Source organism: Chinchilla lanigera, unplaced genomic scaffold, assembly GCF_000276665.1.
Source record: "Chinchilla lanigera isolate Chin_1 unplaced genomic scaffold, ChiLan1.0 scaffold00035, whole genome shotgun sequence".
In the NCBI taxonomy this organism is placed as follows: domain Eukaryota; kingdom Metazoa; phylum Chordata; class Mammalia; order Rodentia; family Chinchillidae; genus Chinchilla; species Chinchilla lanigera.
In genome coordinates, this window is record NW_004955436.1 from 9,559,418 (window position 1) to 9,576,648 (window position 17,231).

Consider the following 17,231-nt stretch of genomic DNA (forward strand, 5'->3'; position numbering starts at 1 on the left):
GTCCATGTATGAGATTATTTGGTTCTGAAAATGATCAGATAATGAAGTAGTATTTTTCACTTTGGACAGATTAAGAAACCGAGACAAGGAGAGATTAAGTGGTTTTTCCATGGTCCCATAGCTCTTAAGGGGCAGAGCTGGGGTGCTAAACACAAGCATTCAGCCTCCAGAGTTTCCTGACTTAAACATTTAGCCAGCCAGTGGCCTTTCGCGCTGTGGTATTGCATTATCCCCTCCGCCTCGCCTCTTTGTCCTCCTTTCTCCCCTTCCTATCTCCCTCCCAGTTTCCTTCCCTCTCATCTCCCGCCTAGCAACCCTCCCTGTCTACCCCATCCCTCCCTACACGCCTGTACTGCTTCCCAACCTTCTCCCTCCTTCTCTCACTGGAAGGACACACGTGAAGAAGGAAACTATCCTCACTTTCGGATCTTTTTTTCTCACAGGCCCTCCTTTGTCCCTCCCCTATTGCCTTTCTTTTACAAAGGCTTTCCGTTCTCACGCATTCTTTACCCTACCAACCTGTTTTTCCTTTAAAAGACGGGTATGTCCTACTGGCATTTTATAGTAAGTTCAATCTGTTTGTTTATATTAAGATGTTCCCAGGTTATATTCATTTGTCCTTTTGTTATTAAGATATAACCGTATTTATAGCAGCACAATTCATAACAGCCAAATCTTGGAAGTGGCCTATATGTCCACCAAAAGATGAATGTGTAAAGAAAATGTGGTGTTTATACACCATAGAATACTAATTACTTTGCCATAATAAATAATACACTTGAGTCATTTGTAAGAAAATGGGTGCACCTTGAGACCATAATATTAAGTGAAATAAATCAGATGCACGACCTTAAATAGCACATGGTTTCTCTTATATGAGAAACCCACACTATAAATAAAAACCAAAGTAGAAGATAATAATAGCAAGGAGCGAGATAGCTGTTTCCCGCCTTCCTATTACTCCAGGTGCGAAAGGAATTGGGATGCGTTGTGTACAGGGACCAGTGCCGCACAAGGAATGCAAACATTATGTACTACAGTCATGGACTAATAAAGAACACAAAAAGTAAATTGTAGCACACAAATGCTGGTAGAGTCCTTCCCTCTCCCCCACTTTGTATGTTGGACCCTTAGCCCCCAAAGGTACTGTATTTAGAGACGGACCATCAAGAAGGTAAGTAGGGTTGAAGGAGACTACAGGGTGAGGCCCTGACCCAATATGACTGCTGATCTCACCAGAGTAATGGCAGACACCAGGACTGTAAGCACATGGGAAGAAGGCCGTGGGGAGTTACAGCCAGCAGGTAGCCAGGGGACTGAGGAGGAGCCACATTTGCTCCCATCTGACCTTGGGCTTCCGGCCTCCAGAGCTGTGGGGAAATAAATCTCAGTTGTATAAGCCATACTGCAGCCAGCATGCTACTGGGGCACTAACAAATGTGGAGAGATACACAAACCAAAAGTGTGTAACTAGATGGAGTTTCGCATATTTTAAACTAATGGAATTACCACAGACAAAGAAATATGGCATTTCAAGAATGCCCAAATCTCCCTCCCTGCCCCTCTACTCATTTTAGCCCTCGTGTCCAAATATTTAGATCTTCCCGACTGCAGAGAGGGTGTTGTTGGGTCTGCCTTGGATGATGGTGAGAGCGCTGCTTCTGCAGGTGCCTGGGATGCCAGGACCTGGGTGACAGGGTTGATTCGGGGGATCAGCAGCCTTCTCCAAACCTTTTCAAGGTGGCCAACATGACGTAAGCTTCATCTGACCTCTGTGTTCGTTTCTCAATCATTTCTGAACTGGAGAGAGGAGAAGGGTATTGTCTAGTCTGTTTTTTGAGATACTTAAGACTTGGTCATTAGGAAAGGAGAAAAATGTATTTACCTCCTGGTTCTGGGGACTGGGGTCCCAAGAGCTTGGTTCCAACATCTGCTCGGCTCCTGAGGAGGGACCTCCAGCTGTGTCATCTTCTGGCAGATAATAGAGGGCAGGGATCCCTGTGAGAGCGACAGAGCACGCAGGAAGGACAATCTCACTTCATACCAACACACTTGGAATAACTAATCCAGTCCTCTGAGACCCAGAACTCACTACTGTGAAAATCAACACCATTTTTTACAAAAAACGTTAATCCACTCATGAGGGCTCCAATCTTACGACGTTTGGAGGATGCACTTGAAATATAGCAGACACTATAACCTTTTCAAAAGCTATCATTTTGGTGCTTGGGTGAGTCCAAGTTTGGAGTTTTAAAAAATAGCTCACTGTTTTTATTAGAAAATATTTCACATTCCAAAATAAATATTAACATAATGTATTTATCACCTCATTTCAAAAGATGAACTCAATATGCTATGTTTGCTACATAAAAAAGTTTTTAATTGAAACAGCTAGTATAAATTACAGAGCATCTTCTATTATTCTTGAAATCTAAATGCTCTAGATTTTACAAACAAATGAAGAGTGCATTTATGAGAATCAAATGAAAAAAAAAAAACCTGCACACACACAAACTACACAAAGCTCCCATAATTGCTAAATCCACTTTTTATCTAATTTGCTTCTCATCTAGTTGCTTACCATCTGCTAATCCAATGAAATGCTCCAAAGCTCAAACTGGTAAGTTTTCAAATCATTCTTTTCTTTTAATGTGATGAGGGTCCTGTGGGGAGCTGGATTAGACCCGTGAAGAAGGAGTGAGGTCTGTGAAAGTTTAGGCAGATTTGTGGCTGGCCTTTGTCGCTGATGTCCTTTGTGCCAACCCCCAGCCCCTAGGAAAAAGTGGGTCTTAGAACCCATGCCCTCCAACCACACACAGAAGACAAATGATGAAACACCCCTGGAAGACTGGGCAGCCACACAAAATAGTTAGAAAAAGTCTGAACAGATTCAAGGGGGAAAGAGCAGCTTAAACTCTTCAAAGAGTAGCCGAATGGCAGTTAGAGGTGACGAGGCTATTATTAGTGGAGCGTCGGCAGGGGAAAAGCCTGTGTCTTGAGGGAAGGTGCTTGGAAAATGAGGAAATTGGGACTTTAAGGGAAAAGAGAAGTGCATTCAAGGTGAACTAAGCAGAACATTACATACGGGCCAGGTTTGTTACGGTTTTGGTGGAATTATCTAACAATTATGAGCGATTATGGATGCTTTTGAACACAACCAATCTTCATGTGCTTATCCCAGGGATCAAAAGAGCATGCTGGAAAATGCGTGGCCAGACCTGCGGTGGGAGTAGTGTATAGGTAAAGAGAAAGGAGAGACAGAGAGACAGAGAGACAGAGACAGAGAGGGAATGAAAAGTAAATTAGTTACTGAAAGCTTGCCATTGGTGAGAGCCATATGTAAGGTAGAGAAGAAAACAGACTAATCTGAGAATCAGGTTAAAATCTTTAACTCTTTTTTTTTTTTTTAATTTTTGGTACCAGGAATTGAACTCAGGACCTTGCTCTCGCCAGGCAGGCACTTGTGCCACTGAACTATATCCCCGGCCAAAATCTTTTAACTTTTTGAAAGTATCAAAGTGAATGAACTACCATGTACATTCCAGTAATTTAAGAAAATGCCAGGTTACTGAGGTTACTGCGGGAGGTTAGGTGTGAGGATGTACAGTAACTGTGGAGAGAGTCTCCCCGGGGTCAGGCCCACCTCCATCCAGCTGGGCTTCCCACCTTCTCTTGGAGAGCACTTACCTGGTTAGTGCGCTTGGGACGTGCGGCCCCTTACTCTTTCTTCTTCTTGAACTGTCTGCCAGGAGAAGGAGCAGTTTGTTGCTTGCTTTGTGCCATTTCAGGACTCTGCCCCAGTGTGACGAGTCTGCAGCTTCCTGACTGTAACTATGACCACAGAGGCAGGGGACAAATTTGTTCCTTTCAAGCATAAGGTCTTAACAAGTTCACGCTGCCCAATATATAAGTCAAAATCTCCAATATCTTTTGTTAGTAATACAGGTGACATTTTAATGCAATTTAGTCCCTGATTTGAACAAGGAAGAAATGAATTTCTCATACTATTCTGCTTTTTTCTATGACATTCTCAGCAATATTCTGCTGCTTTATTCCATAAATTATTGAAAAGAATTAAAATGAATTTAGAGTGTATTAATATTAATAAAGCATCCATAATGAATATATAAATTGGGACAGGGCATGTAGACTAGGGCAAGGTCATACACAGTGATGATTATACTAATTGCTAACAAGTGATGTTTATTCTGTTCAGTTTATTTTCATAAAATTGGAGGTCCTTTTTTTAGGCAAGGATACTGAAAACGGTAGGGATAACAGATGACAACCAGTAATAGGTGGAGACAAAACTTGTAACCAAAGGCCTGAACTTAGAGTGGCTTCCCTTACAGTACAATGGAACTTGGAGAAAGAAAATGGTCTCAGGTATCCCTGGAAAATAAAATATAAGGAATCAATACTAACATTTCTTTTTCCTGTTCCTTTTCTTTTTTCCCTTTTTATATTAGAATCTATTACCAGGAGGAAAATAAATAATTTAATGAACTGTTATGGCATGCTACCAAAATATTCTCCAAAAATTTTTCCTTAATTTATCTTGGCACTTGCTGGGGATACAGCTCAGCAGCAGAGAACCTGCCTGGCAAGTGTGAGGTCATGAGTTTGATTCCTGGTACACAAAAAAAAATTTATCCTGTCAAACAATATATACATACCATACATGTGCAATTCTAATTTGCCTTGTTGAAACAAGCTGCTGTTGCTTTTTACATTTTATATCAGTCAGGACCGCTTACACCATCACAGTAACAAGCAACCCCCAAATTTTAGAAATGAAAAACAACCTCAGTGTATATCTTGTTCAGACTCCGTAACCTGTGAGCGGGGCTAGGCACTCTGCTTGTGTTATCCTCATCTGCACTCCCTGCACATCTGCACATACAGGAAAGCGTGAAAAGTTTTGCATGGGGTATTAAGTGTTCTGGTCCAGAAATGAAAACTATGACTCACGTTCCTGGACCCTCACACAGAGCTGCCTGTAGTCACAGGGCTTTACCCCGGCAGTCACTGCTTAGGAAGTGTAACTCTGCCGCGTACCTAGAAAGGAAGCCCTGCAAAACATTGTGTGACCAGCATCAAGACGGCTACACATTTTTTTTTTACAAGTTTCATAGCTGGGAAATGACAACTTGATTTGTTTTGAATTTATTAGTGGTTGAGTAATTTCTCTTTTGCAAGTTGTTTATTCTTGCTCTTTTTGTCTTGCACATTAAAGAGGCATGCCAGTGGAGCCTGGTGGAAAATTGGTTGGGCAATTTAAATTGTTCTGATGTTATCAGCGAGGATTATCCACTGTCTCTTCCTGGTTCACTCCTTCTCCTTCCTACCCAAAGTTCTATAGAGAGAAATATTGTGAGGTTGGGGGCCACCGAGGCTGCAACCCAAGCTGTGTGTCTTACAATATTTTCAGTAGGGGCATTAACTACCAGCAATGTTTAGCAACCTGTTATTGATTTAATTGTACAGCAATATAAAAGTCAGGCTATTTGATATATAACCTATTTATAAACACCTATCACATAAACACCTATTTTTTTTTTTTTACAAAGTATAATTGTTAAGCTTCTCTCAGGTGAAATTGATAGAATTCCAATTTGACTTAGTTAAAAACAAAAAACAAAAAACAAAAATATACAATCTCAAGAAAAAATTGTAGTGTTTTCAAGGTGCAGGCATGGCTGAAAATGGGAGGTCAAATAATATCAGCAGAAGTATCTTTCTTTCCTCCAACTCTCACATCTATTTTCTTCTGTGTGAATTTTGATCATTAATAAGTTTTTTTCTTTGCATTTTATAGGTAAGCTTCAAATACATATCATTATTATACCACGGAATCTCAAAGAAAAGGATATGACCTCCTTTTCCCACATTTACATTTCTAAATACAAATTATATATTAAATAGAATTATATATATACTGTTTTTATAAAGCACAATGTGATATATATATATTTACACATATATGATGTGATTAAAGCTAACTAATAGATCTTACATATCATTATTGTTGTGACTCAAATATTTAAAATATACTCTCTTAGCAATTTTAAAATCTACCTTACATTATTTGCTATTATTACCAGGCAGTATAATAGATGGCAACAGTTTGTCTCACACGTCTGCACGAAGCACTTGGCCCTGGGATCGATGCCTCCCGTTCTCCCTACATCACATCAGACCCTGACACCCACTGTTCTACCTTCTGCAAAGTGGCAAGTGAGTACCCACCCCTTCTCCTGAAGCACCGGATATTTACCTCTTCTGTCTTGGGATAGGTAAGGTCCTGTAGCGCTTGCCTAATTACACACTCTGGGATGGGACAGAGGTGGAGAGAGGCTCTATGACCTGAAGGAGGAGCTGACACTGCACACACCAAGATTGCAGATTTCAGTCCGATGTCCCCATAAGATGGAGAGTGACTAGTCTAAGTTGCTCTGAAATATGATTTCACAGGAGCATTTTGGAAGGAAGTTTATTATTTGTGACAGATTTCTCCTTAAAGGTTTTCAAAACTTTTTGAAACTCACATTCAACAATTTGGTGTAGTTTCAAACGGCCCTTAAGCATAGTTCACTGGGTTCTTCAGTCAGTTCCTTAATTTGAATCGCAAACCCATGTATATTACCAAGATTCTATATCAACTTCCCAAGTTGATTCTGTATATCCTCTTCTGTGAGACAGGGTGATACAGATGATTTTTCTATTATGAGATTCTGGAAGTTAATTTATGTTAAATTCTTACTACCAAGCCTAATAAAGTAAAGGAAATATAGATGCTACTTATGATCATTCTTCCTACACCCACTAATACTATGTCTTGTTATGTGTGGACTGCTCAACACACATGAAATGTCCTAATTGCACATAAGCCATTCAGAGAGCTGAATTTAGCTGAATGATTGTCTCTAGACCTTATCATTGACATGCAAATAGTGATGGCTATAAGAGATTGCAGACATGTCTTCAATAAGCAGATTTCAGGAAGAGATGAGAAACAGGACTTTCCAGATTCCACTCAGCTCAGAGATGAGCGTGTTGAACTTGCAGTGTGTGTATGAGCTATACAGTTTAGAATTCTGACTATGTTCCCAAGGACATGGGTCAAGAGAGTGGAAAATAATTGGAAAGTCATCGGTTAATGTTAGAGATTGCAAACTAGCAAAGGAGAGAAATTGATTGTGTATTTTTCCTTCTAAATAACTTTTAACAATAAATGGACTTTAATATTGTGACACAAGAAAATAAAAGAATTGATCTTTTTCCTTAATAAATTAGGTGATCCACGTAGAGTGCATGGCATTTTCACATGACAAATGGCAAACAATATCAAGGTGTGCTGTCTCCTTGGGCCGTGCTTTCCACTCTGCACTTGGGTTGTACGTGTACACCAGTTCTTGATGCGTTCCAGCCACCTTCCCCTCTGGAGTGTTTGAACATTAAGTGCAGTGAAGGGCAAGTGAGCCCTTCATGAAGCTCACAATTAGGTTTAGGGGCCCAGGGGAGGAGTCTTATGACAGCAGGAAGAGCAAAGGGGCAGTTATGGAATGGGCCCTGGGGAGAAAAGGAGTCATGCAAAGAAGCAGAGATATCACAGGAGGGAGCACTTTCAACAAAGTTGAAGTGGAATATAATTAAAAGAAAATTGTCAAATAGTGATACATTTCCAGGGAAATTTAGGAGACCGAGTGAAAACGACCCATCCCCTTTGTCAATTCCAAGATCACTGATGTCATCGTAATGAAATCAGTTTCATCTACTGTGGACCAAGGAGATGAGGAAATCTTTTATTTTTTTAAAAAATTTAAGTCTTCTGTCTAGTGGAGAGATGACTGGATGGATTTATGGGAGGGTTTCTTTGTTACTGCTGAGGATACAAGTGTTTTTCTAATTACATGAGAAGGTAGGAAATGCTGCAAAAAGAGGGAAGAGACAGAAATAATGGATTGCGCCCAATACCAGCTGAGACTGAGAGAGCAAATTTGCAATCACACCTGTAGGTGTGGATTTTATGACTCATTAGACTTGAGTTGAATGTCCCATGGGTTCATATCCTGCAGATTTCTACTCACATGTCTTCTCTCCACCTTACCCACCCTCTGAAAGGCGAACCCTGGGAGTCATTTTCCACTGTTCTTTCTTACTATTCGTCTGCTCCTTTTACTTTTCTGCCACCTCTTATCCAGTCAAATACAAATTCCTATTGATGCTTCTGTTAAATGTGCTTGAATATTTAAATTTTTTCTAAATTGAGGTTTTCTTGTGCTGGATCTCTACTGATCTTGAAGCTCTTTGATGCTGAGGCATACTCTTCCTCATTTCATGTTCTGAAAGTGTATAAAGCATACTATTTAATGAGTTTTGTGGTGATGAACCAAATGACTGGTCTTGTATTTTGCATTTCCACATCCATTTATTTTTGTGTCTTACAATCTTGTCACAATGAACAACACACTCTTCTCCCAAACCCCACCCTGCTCCTTAACATTCGCATTGTACATCTCTGCCTTTTCCATAAGCTGTTACTTCTTCCTGAGATGTTCTGTGCTATGCACTGTCCCTGTAGAAAGTGGATCATTTCTAGAGACAGTAGAGGAATTAGAGGCCTTGTGAAATTTCCCTTTACTCCTCTCTTTCGATGCAGACTGTGCTACAGAACCCTAAATAAATTCCTTTCTCTTTCTTGGATACAATAACACATCTCTCTGTGTACTTTGTGCGATATGGCCACGGAATGTACATGGGAACACACATGCACTGTAAGGTTGTACAGTCATCCGTCACTACACTGCAGTTCACCTTTTGTGGCTTCACAGTATCATGGGTTTTTTTAAAAAATATGTCCAATTTTGTATTGCAGATTTTTTGCCCTATTGTGAGGTTTTGAGGTATATAGGTGATTTCAATTGTTTTTGTCTAAAAAATTTAAAACCATATAAAAATATAAAAATATTAATTCACACATATTAAAACATATTAAATCAAAATAAAATACAGTTTGCATTTCATCAGAGGATGAATACTGTACTGTAAACAATGAAAATGCAGTATACCACTAGCATTTGCACAAGTTTGTCAATCAACGTGAGGTTGTACATGGCACATTATTGGCTGATGGAATGGAAGGCAACCAACCACAGCAAAGTGTTCTGTATCCTGGGCACTGATTGGCTCAGTGACCGTAGCATCGGTCTGTTTGCTCTCTCGCACTGTGCCCGTGTGTTCAGTATCTCTCCTTGTCCACTTCACATTGAGTACTCATATAGAGATTTAATGTTGTTAAAATCACATGGGTTTAAGACTGTAGAAAGTGTTTAAGAGCACATGAAGTGTTTATAAGAGTGTGGGAAAGGTTAATAAGACAGTGGGAAAGGTTTATAGGAGTGTGAGAAGGGTTTATAAAGCCTTAATATATATATAAATAATAAAATAAATATAACACTGCTATTTCATGGAATTTCACCTATTGTGGGGGTCTCTGGATCATAACTCCCGTGGTAGGTGAGGGATCCCTGTATAGTGAATTCCTCCTGGTCATGATCCCCTATATTATTTTACAGTTTCAGATGAGAAATTAAAAAACCCACTCAAGATCTCAGGAGCCACCTTTGAAGATGGTAGAACTACTGGGAAAACAGCTGTGATGATCAATCTTGAGTATCAGCTGCCTTCCAGAAGGGAAAAAACAATAAAGGAGGGGAGAGGTGCTGCCTGCTGAGTCCTCGGGAAGTTGCTTCTGCTGGAAATGGTGGAACTTGTCATCAATGAGGGAAAGGGCAACAACACCAGCCACCTCTTCTTTCCACTTCTTAGACCAGAAGCAGCAGAGAGATCAAGGACAGAGTCTTGGTTTTTCATACTAGCTCTCCCAGAAACTGCTTACACACTGCTCCAGGAGCTGGGGAATGGGGCTGAGTTGCTGCTCCTCCGCTAAGAGCCAAAACGAACCCAAACCAACAGCAATGCACTGTGCAAGCTTTCTGCTGGAAATTTCAGAGCTTCAATAGACTCCAGGATACCAAAGACATTACATTCATGGATTTTGCCTTTGCAGTTGTCGTGTAGGTAGGGGATAGGTTCCTGCTTCATCCTACTCTGCCGTTTTCCCAGACTTCTTCTCAAATTACTCTTTTAAGGGGGAAATTCACAAAATATAATTCCTGTGTTTTAGGTAAGTAGGTTGCCTTTTTGTAAAGAAAGTCACCCTTTTAGAGAACATATACAAGGTCAGAAGTCATATACTTATCCAGTAGCCATAGGCAGTTTCTTCTGTTTACAGTAAGGAGTGATGTTTAACATATTTTAAAATTAAAATGAAGTGCTCAGATTTACAATTTATTATTTGTATTTTCATCAATGCCAAGCACAATGATAGTTTGTACAAATTAATACCCACAGTAAAAGTGTTTTAGTACTATTGAATAATAGCAGCGTGTAATTTGCAAGGTAATTCCATTATGGCAAACTTCCTAGGAATATCAAGTGGTCCAACTGTTATAAAATTTGGACTCATTGTTAGAAATTACAAGTTTATTGAATGATAAGTACGTTTTTCATTTGGCTTTTTAATGTGAAGTTTTGAATTGGTGGTAAAAAGAAGTAGTTCCATAGAATTCCTGCCATTGCATGACTCTTTTGTCTAAATTATCAGATGTTGGTTTGGAAGTTAGAGTGATTTGAGAAAGAAGTGAAAAAGTAATTGCTGTTGAAGTCAAAATCAATAACTTTTAGCATTATTTCTAAGCATTTTTCTTTGTTCCAAGGCAAACAAGATATTTTTAAAGCTATGTTAATTATAATGAATGGTTGTTAGTTTCACAGAGAACAGAAAATGACTCTGCCATTCAGGATTATACTAGAAAGTAATTAGTAGACTGTGGGAGTGGTTACTGATTGCCCAAATCCAGCACAAGATCAATGGATGGCATTGTTAGATAGGTCCTTATTTTATATTTTATCTTCAGACTAAATTCTCATTAATTTGAACTGAGAACAATTTAGAATTTATTTGTGAAACATTTTGGTCTGAAGTTCTATTTATTTGTTTTATTTTTATTTATTTATTAATTTTTTTTTCGGGGGGAGGTTTTCCAGTACCCGGAATTGAACTCATGATCTCGTGCTTGCCAGGCAGGCACTGTGCTGCTGAGCTAAATCCCCAGCCTCTATTTATTTGTTTTAAAAATGGATGGAGAAAATGAAAGTTTTGATGTGTTTATTCTATTTATAGGTGTTAAAGAAAGAAAGAAAAGGTATAGCTCCTGGTCATGGACTTAACATAAATGACAAAGGAATTGAACCAAAGGAAATGTGAGGGAATTCGGATCCACCAGCACTAAGGTTGGGCTGTGGAATGTCCTCAACACCCCTGTGTGGTGCTATTGGACGGGTAGAGTTTAGGGTAAAATCTCTGGGTGAGTACACCCTCAAAGGGGATAGAGGACTCCAGCTTCTTTCTATTTCCTCCTTTTGCAACCTGGCCCTGTGGAGATCCCTGTGCTCTGTTCCCTGCTCCCTGCCATGATGCGCAGAACTCAAAAGCAAGGGGAAAACTGATGATGGCCTAAAACCTGCAAAGCTGTGACACAAAGCACACCTTTTCCGTTCACAAGTTGATTACCTCAAGTATTTGTTCCAGTACCAGGAAGCTAACACAATAAATGTTTGTATCCACGCATGGACTCGGGGGATTGTGACATTTCTTTTAAAATATTATAGAATTTAGCTGTCTATGTTTTGTTCGTAGATGTTTTAAAATTCAGTAATAAGAAATAGGCAGGTAGAGTTGAAAAGATTAACACTAAAATTTTCTGTTGGGGGAAAATTGCCTTCTCAAGTTACTACGTACAGATTCAGCCTGAGAGATTGTGGGAAGATGGTGCCCAGAGTTGCCAGGACCCCACTTTCACAGCTGACTGTCTCCACTGACTGCCTCAGGCACAGGGCTTCCGGGACTTTTGGTGAGAGGGCTGCTGTATCAGGTAGCGTTTACTAGAGAATCAGACACTGCACAAGATACACAGATGTGCAAGAATCTACAGGATTGGCTTACAGTGGCTGCCCACAGAGTTGGACGGGGAAACATGCAGTGGGTGCCTGCACGCTGGAGACTGAGGATTCAGTAGAAGGTCTGAAGCTCACTGCAGTGTCCTGTGCAAGTTCGTGTCAGGACGCTGATGGCTCTGCAGTGGAAGGCTAAAAAGTCTACACCCGAAGGGTAAAGGAGCTGCAGTGGAAGCTGAAGAATCTGTGCAGGAAGTCAGGAGATGATGTGAAGGAGCTCCTCTGAAGAAAGAGAAGCAGATCTGTCCTTCATTTTCCCTTTCTGCCATTCAGGCAATGGGCTGCTCAAAAGTGAGTCTTCCATACCCTAAGGTATGGAATTGTGAAGCCAGTTTAGCTGACCTTTTCTAACTCAAGTTGACACAATCAACCATCACAGCTGAGCAGGAAGGAGATGCTTGTTTCTCCCCCTCTAGTGAGATAAATGCTCAAAACCATCACAGAGGTCTTGGCCTATGATGTGAATCACTGGATGCTACAGAAAGGTTGATCCTTGGTACAAACTAATGTGTTTATGGACCTGGTTTTACCAGTTTTCAAAGAGAGAAAAATCAATTTTTAATAAGGGAAGGAGAATGTGACCATGACTTCCTTTACGTACTCATGCTTATGTGAGAGTGGCAGGTACTTTAGCAAGGACACATACAGTAAAACCTTTGTGTTCCAACATTTATGTTATTTGCATCACTGTGGTACTCCATGGGTAATCCTGATTTTCACTAAACTGATGAGTGAAGAAAAATAAAAAATATCTAACAGTGTTCCTTAGCCAGAAGAGAAACTTCACTCGGAGCAACAAAACACATGCCAACCAAAACTGATCGATCATTTGGAAGACACAGGAAACTATTTAAAGTAAAGAGAGTGCTGAAGGAGATCCAAGCATTTCTCAGGAAGTCTTTTTGGAGTTCAAGCCAACCAATCAAGCATCAGATAAAATCTTCCACCCCTCCACCTTATCCAAAAAAGATTTACATGGAGATAAGAAACATGAGATGTAACCAAACAAGGTACTAGAATAATGAAGGAAAGGTGGTATTGTGTGACTGTGACAAACAGCCCAGTGCTTTACAAAACCTGCCTTCTATTTCCTAGGCATGTAAGTTGAGTATATTCCCCAGCCTCATCTGCATTCATGAACGTCCACGTCACTGAGTTCTGCCAGAGAAGTGTAAGGACAAGTCGTGTGCGTGACCCCAGAACTGACCAGTAAACTTCCACTGTGTCCTCCAGGGTCTGCTCTCTGCCGGCTGGATGTCCGTGCAGAAGATAACCTGCGAAGAGCTATGCTGAAAATGACATTGCCATTTTTTTGTGAATAAACATGCGAATCAGTAGAATTCTAGAAAGAGAAAAATGTAAGAGGAGAGAAAACAAAATCATGCAGTGAAAAAACGGCAGTTTATGGGGAAAAAGGCATTTGAGTACAACATTCAAAAACTCTGTCAGTAAAGTATTTTAAAAACAGATAACTAGTAAAAGTGGTAGAACCATTTTATGAGTGTTAAATGATTAAAAATACATACATAGTAAAAATGTGGCTACTTACCTTAAAAATCTGCAGTTCTACTAGGACAATGATTTGGAAAGATTTTAGTTTATGAGCTTCATGAAACAGTGGAATGAACATTCTCAGAATTTGCAAATTTTTAATGTATGTGTTTATTTTTAACTGACACAGTACTTGAGATTTTATTACATGACAGGGTTTGTGTTGATCAGCTGAGAGTAATGCAAATATTTATTACTGAAGACATTTAACGTTTCTTTGTGCATTGGACATTCATGCTGTTATCTACTAGCTGTTTTAAAAATTTACTTAATAGTTACCAACCTTATTTTTCCTACTGTGCTGTGGTAAACTGGAAGTTATCCCTCCAATCCAGCCACAGTCTTGCACTTGTTCATATTTCTTTCTTGTTTGCTCACTCTTCCCATGATGCAATAACTGCTATTCTATCCTTTACCTTCTTGTGGTAAACTGTTTAGCCGCCATGTCTAAGTCAAAATATGTACCATTTGCCTTTCTTCTTAATATCCCACAGTTTCATCCATGTTTCTGTGGACAATCAATTTTACTCGCTTTTGTGCCAGAATAATCCATTGTATGTACCACTCCACGTGCGGCCACATTTTCATTATCCATTCACCCACCAGTGGACTCCCTTGGTAGATTCTGTCCGTTCATTAATGATGTCAGTGCTGCAATAACATGGTAGTGCCAGTGTAACTTCAAGATACTGATTTCCACTGCCTTTGATATATAGACACACACCTAGTATAGGAGTGTTGGGTCACATGGTGGCTTTAGGTCTAGTTTTTAGCATCTCCACACTGATTACTGTAATGGCTGTATTAACTTACGTTCTTCCCAACCATGTGTGAGAGCACCTCCTCCTCTTTATCCTTGCTAAGTATCTCTGGTTTCTTGACTCTTTGCTATTAGCCATTATACCTGGGGTCAGATAATAGCTCACTGAGGTTTTTTATTTCCCTCATTATTAGTGATGCTAAGCATTTCCTCATATATTTGTCAGTCATTTGTACTTCCTCTGAGAAATGTCTAATCTGCTTATTTGCTCATTTTAGGAGCAGGATTTATCTTCTTGCTGTTCAATTGTGTGAATGCTTTAGATAGCCTGGAAATTAATCCCTTGTCATAGGGACAATTTGCATGCCTTTTATCCCCTTCTGTAGGCTGTCTCTTCATTGTATTGTTTCCTCTGTGCTTCCTTCCTTTTTTCTTGATTGGTCTAGCTAATTGTTTGTCAACTTTGTCTAGCTTTCAAAATCCCTATTCTTTGTTTCACTGAACTTTTGCTCTTCGTGTGGGTTTTTTCTCATGTTTTTCCTCACATTTATTATTTCCTTTTCTTCTACCAAGGTTGGGCTCAATTTGTTCTTGATTCTCTAATTTCTTTAGTTGTATCATTATTTATTTGGAATATTTCTATTTTGGGGATATAAACACTTGTTAAACTTTTCCTCTTTTTACTGCTCTTGTTGTATCACCTGGGTTTTCTATGCTGTGTTTTTACTTTTGTTTCAATAAAATTTTAAATGTCCCTCCTGATTTCTTTCTTGACCCATTAGTCATTCAAGAGATTGTTGTATGATTTCCATTTATTGTCATGATTTTTACACTTTCTCTTGCTGATTTGTGGTTTAATCTGAATGAAGTTAGAGAAGACACATGCTATAGTTTTGATTTTTAATGAAAATTTGTCAGGATTTGTTTTGTGATCTCACATATTGTCTACTTAGTAGAATGTTCCAGCTGCTAATGAGAAAAATGGATATTCCATAACTATTAGATGAAATATCCTATAAATGTCTATTGATGTATAGTACTTTTAACTTGATATATTTTTTTTTCTTCCTTTTTTTGGTCAAAAGGATCTGTAAATTGATGGATTGGAAATGGGAAATGGATTTCCAGGCTATTGTTTTATTAGCATCTATCTCTCCTTTCAGATCCAATAACATTGATTTATTAGTTGGGTTTAACACTATTGGATATGCTTGTATTTACAACTACACTTTCCTAAAGTATAAAGAATTGATGTCTCTGTGTAGTGAGTTTCTTTGTCTCTTGCAGTTTTTGACTCAAAGTCTATTTTAGTAGACTAATACAAGGACAACTATTCTCATTTACTCTGGATCTCTAGTTGTGTAAATCTTTCTGTCTTTTCATTTTTGGTTTACATATGTCTACTTTGAATTGTGTTTGTTTTAGGCAGTGCATTTTCCAGTCTTTAAAACTTCATTTTGCCACTCTGTATATTTAATTGAAGAACTTAATGTTTATATTCACGGTTATTATTGAGAAGTAAAATGGGTAATGTAACCATACTCCTGTCCTTTTTATAATTTTTTCCTGTTGTTTTAATATCTTTTGTTCTTTCCTTATTAATCTTTATTGCATGGTGCTGTTCTAATAAAGCTTGATTCTCCTTTCTTTTTTATGTTTCTTCTCTACTTGAGTCTTACACTTTCCCATGCTTTCGTGATTACAGCCTGTCTTTGCTTAAGCATTTTCTCCTGGGCTAGTCACATGGTAATGAATCCCCTTGCTTATCCCAGAAAGGCAGTATTTCTCCTTACTTTTGAAGGCTAGCTTTGTTGACTGTGATGCTCTTGGCTGGTAAGATTTTCTCTCGGAACTTTGAATATCATCCCATTCTTTCCTGGCCAGTAAGGTATGTGATGAGAAGCCCACCTTTAATCTAATGAGAATTCCTTTATATGGAGCATGATGATTTTGCCTTTCTATTTTTGGACACTTTTCTTTGTATTGTATTTGTGATAGTTTATCCATTATGTGTGTGAAAGAGGAACTTTTTTGGTAGAATGTGTTAGGGGCCCTTTGGTCCTTCTGGACTATATGTCAGTATCTTTCCCAAAGTGTGAAAAATTTTCAGCTTCTTCAGTTAGTTTTGGGGTCACTGCAGTGCAGTCTTTGTGGCTTTCTCGTTTACACTTACACCTTTACCAACATGAAAGCTCTGGGAATTGCAGTGGCATTTGAACCACCAACGCTGTCTTTAGTAACCTGAGAAGGAGGCAAGGAGGCAGTTATTCGGGGTTCATCTATGCAGAGTACTTTCTCTTTATGTGTGAGAAAAATGTTTCTTTACTGTGGTTCTATTTAGTCTTCAATTTATATGCCCAATAATATGTTAATTTCCTGTATTTCTTTCTTACAGTATGGACTTTCCCACACTTGCAGATCATTAGATACTGACATTTAATTGTGCAGATTTGTCCCTGCTAGTCCACAGTGTGGATTCCTCTGTTTGTTTCTGTACAGAAAACACTTATTCTCTTGTTTCTTTCAAAACATTTTAATTAAAGGCTCTCAGTACTTACATATTTTCCTTTACATACACTGCTTGATGTTACTGGATCTAGGTATTCAGATTTGTTTGGGATGTGAGTAAAAGTAATCTTTTCATATGCACAGTTCTTAAGTTAAAAAATTGAACAACAGAACAACACACACCAACACACACTGTATATTAGAATGACAGACAGTTGGCTTGAGTATGATTATATGTATGGTGTGTGAAGAGTGGAGCCCCCATCCCTTGTTTTATCTTCCGTGGTCTTAGTTTCCTGTGTTAACTTCGATCCAAATATATCAAAGGAGT

At 39.0% G+C, this 17,231-nt stretch overlaps 1 long non-coding RNA gene across 1 annotated transcript; it reads right to left on the bottom strand.

Annotated features, from left to right (window-relative positions):
* Positions 1-1,593: 1,593 nt before the first annotated feature.
* Positions 1,594-2,630, bottom strand: LOC106149040. Its single transcript, XR_001234943.1, has 3 exons — positions 2,582-2,630; positions 1,886-1,998; positions 1,594-1,800 (listed from the first exon to the last, which is right to left on the bottom strand). It is a non-coding gene; the product is annotated as an uncharacterized LOC106149040 (long non-coding RNA).
* Between the last annotated feature and the right edge of the window lie 14,601 nt (positions 2,631-17,231).